Genomic DNA, 3,939 nt, shown 5'->3' on the forward strand with positions numbered 1-3,939 from the left:
CGTGTGAGATGAGTGCAATTGTGTGGTAGTTTGAGCATTCTTTGGCATTGCCTTTCTTTGGGATTGGAATGAAAACTGACCTTTTCCAGTGCTGTGGCCACTGCTGAGTTTTCCAAATTTGCTGGCATATTGAGTGCAGCACTTTCAAAGCATCATCTTTCAAAATTTGGAATAGCTCAACTGGAATTCCATCACCTCCACTAGCTTTGTTCGTAGTGATGCTTTCTAAGGCCCACTTGACTTCACATTCCAGCATGTCTGGCTCTAGGTGAGTGATCACACCATCGTGATTATCTGGGTCGTGAAGATCTTTTTTGTACAGTTCTTCTGTGTATTCTTGCCACCTCTTCTTAATATCTTCTGCTTCTGTTAGGTCCATACCATTTCTGTCCTTTATCGAGCTCATCTTTGCATGAAATGCCAGGCACAGAGTAAATTAAAATACCCCTTAGAAACAATATAGAATTGATTCAGAATGAGCAGCATAAATTTTCTTTACTTAAAAAACTGCATTGAGTTAAAAACTATAAAGGTCATGGGGGTAACGAAATGGCATAGATTTCACAAGGAACCCTTGAAAAGTAGCCATCTGGTCTTTTCAATAAATAGTGCTGGGATAGCTTGATCACTGTCTAACACAATATCCCTCCCAATTAAATATGGATTAAAGACTTGAATGTAAGACCCAAAACCTTAAACGTTCTAGAAGAAAACATCAGTGGTAAGCTCCTTGACACCAGTATTGGCGATGAATTTTGGGATGTGACACCAAAAGCAGAAATAAATGAGGGGGTGCATCACACTAAAAGCTTCTGCAGAGCAAAGCAAAGCATCAATAAAATGAAAAGGCAGCCCACCAAATGGGAGAAAATATTTGCAAGTCTTATATCTGATAAGGGCTTAATACCCCAAATATATAAAGGATTTACACAAGTCATTAGCAAAAAAAAAAAAAAAAAAGCACTATGATTTAAAAATGGGCAAAAGGGACTTTCCTGTTGGTCCAGTGATTAGAAGTCTGTCTGCCAGCGTAGGTGACATGGGTTCGATCCCTGGTCCAGGAAGATTCCGCATGCTGCAGAGCAAATAGACTGATGGTCGCCATGGGTTGGGGGTGGAGGAATGTGTGATGGCGGTCAAAGGTACAAATTTCCAGTTTATAAGATGAAAAATTTCCGGTGATCTAATGTACAGTATGGTGGCTATAGTTAATAATACTATACTATGTACTTTAACATTGCTAACAGTAAATCGTGAATGTTCTCACTAAAAAAAAAAAACTATGTGAAGTGATAGATATATTAACTTAATCATGGTAATATTTTACAATATATACGTGTATCAAGTCATCACATTGTACACCTTAAACTTACACAATGTTAGATGTCAATTATATCTCAATAAAGCTGGGAATAAAATACTCCAGCAAAAAAAAGTTCATTGACAATAAGTGATTAAGACCTGATTGTCAACTTAGAGGGGTGGGATGAGGTGGGAAGTAGGTTCAAGAGGGAGGGGACGTATGTGTACCTATGGCTGATTCATTTGATGTATGGTAGAAACCAACACAATATCATAAAACAATTATCGTTCAATTAAAAGAAAGACCTGCAAGGGGCAGAGATCAGGGATGAAGGAGGGCAGGGACTTACAGAGAGGCCAGTCCTGTTCTCAGATTCAGGTGTGACCTAAGTTAAAGGGAGGAAGTGGCTTGTTTGGACTTTGCTGGGGGTTGAGTCAGGACCCAGGCCCCTCACAGGTAGAAGTAAATCCCCAGGAGGAGGAACCTGACCAGGGCGCTCCACATTGCTGCCTGAAGACTGGACCAGATCCCAGAGCGTACGCTTAGCCTCTAGTCAAGGGGATGCTCAGGGACACCTCTGGCCTTGCTGTGGAGTGCCCCTCCACATTAGACAGGGCCCATAGGCAAAGGAAAACCCTGAGCCCCAGCTGTCCTGGAAGGAAAGTCCTCTTGAAGTGGGTAGCGTAATTAACATGATTTCAGAGACGGAAAGTACACACTTTAAGAATCCAGGGACTTCTCTGGAAGTCCAGTGATTAACAACCTGCCTTCCAACACTGGATTTGAGCCCTCGCTGGGTTTGATTCCTGGACATGTGTTTGATTCCTGGTTGGGAAATAAGATCCCACATGTGGGGCAACTGATGAGCCCCTGTGTCACAACTAGAGAGAAGCCCACATGCCACAAGGCAAGATCCCACATATGACAACTAAGACCCGACACAGCCAAAAATGAATAAATAAATATTTTTTAAAAACAATCCACTCACATGCGAAGACCTCTGAGTGAGAGGCTGCTGAGCTGGGATATAAATTCCTACTGCCACACTCTTAGCCACACTGCCTTCTACAGCCTGCCTAACTCCAGGGTTCTAAATCTCAATTCCCTTTTCTGAAAAAGCAGAACAGGTTCCTAGCTCCAAGTTACTGGGGCTATTGAACAGCATGATGTACATCACAGCCCAGCATCCAGCAAGCCGATGGGAACCAACAGGGTTCGGCCGTGCTGTGCTCCTTCCCTGTCTCGGCTTCTCACGTCAGGCCCTCAGTTCTCTCCCAGTGATAAGCATCTTAAAGGGCTTTCCATGGTTCTGCTGAAGTTCTAGAATAAACTATTTGGACCTATGAAAAAGTGATCTGTGACTTGTAAAAGCTACCTCATTCTCTGGCCTGTCGTAGGTAGGATGTTACTCTTCATGTTTACCTGGAAGACTTTATGGGAGGATAAAGGACAGGATAAAGCCCAATGTCCACCTTGGGCTTCCCAGGTGGTGCTAGTGGTAAAGAACCTGACTGCCAGTGCAGGAGAACTAAGAGATGCTGGTACAATCCCTGGGTCGGGAAGGTCCCCTGGAGGAGGAAATGGCAACCCACTCCAGTATTCTTGCCTGGAAAATCCCATGAACAGAGAAGCCTGGGCAGGCTACAGTCCCTGGGGTCCCCAAAAGTCGGACATGACTAAAAGTGACTTAATACACCACACAAAGGACAGGAAGTGAGGAGAGAGCCCAGGGCCCACCTATGACAGACACGCGTGGGACTTCTACCTCCCTCCACCCTCCACCCTGATGACCAGGCAGCAGGAATGCTATTTTGGTTTAACTAAAATAAGGGAATTAGGAGGATTACTTTCCAACTAAAATGAGAGACTGCTGAAAGAACTTAAGATGGTTAGTCCAGAGACCAAGGAGTTTAGGGGAACCCGGCTAACTGGGTGCTGGCACCTGTTTGAAATCAGGGCTTCTTGGGGATCAAGAGTTGCTGAAACCACTTCCATTTGATGAGGTTTCTGGTGTATTAAAGGAAAAAAAGTTTTTGGTTTTCTTTTTTTCTTTTTAAGGAAAAATATTTAGTATTTTAGAAAATCCTAAAGTGGTATTGCAAATACTATGGCATATCTCAAGTATTGCCTTTAACAAATGTTAATACAAAATACTGAATGTAATACAAATGTTCTAGTCATAGGGTAATTACTTGTTGTTTAGTCACTAAGTCATGTCCTACTCTTTTGTGACTCCATGGATTGTAGCCCACCAGGCTCCTCTGCCCATGGAATTTTTGTACTCTCGAGAGTACTGGAATGGGTGGCCATTTCCTCCTCCAGGGGACCTTCCCCACCCAGGGATCAAACCCACTTCTCTTGAGTCTCCTGCATTGGCAGGCAGATTCTTTACCACTGAGTCACCTGAGAAGCCCAGGGTAATTACTAGATGTAGGAGAAGGCAATGGCACCTCACTCCAGTACTCTTGCTTGGAAAATCCCATGGATGGAGGAGCCTGGTAGGCTGCAGTCCATGGGGTCTCGAAGAGTCGGACACGACTGAGCGTCTTCACTTTGACTTTTCACTTTCATGCATTGGAGAAGGAAATGGCAACCCAGTGTTCTTGCCTGGAGAATCCCAGGGACAGGGGAGCCTA

The sequence above is a fragment of the Bison bison genome, unplaced genomic scaffold (genome assembly GCF_000754665.1).
Source record: "Bison bison bison isolate TAMUID 2011002044 unplaced genomic scaffold, Bison_UMD1.0 scf7180017864491, whole genome shotgun sequence".
Taxonomy (NCBI): domain Eukaryota; kingdom Metazoa; phylum Chordata; class Mammalia; order Artiodactyla; family Bovidae; genus Bison; species Bison bison.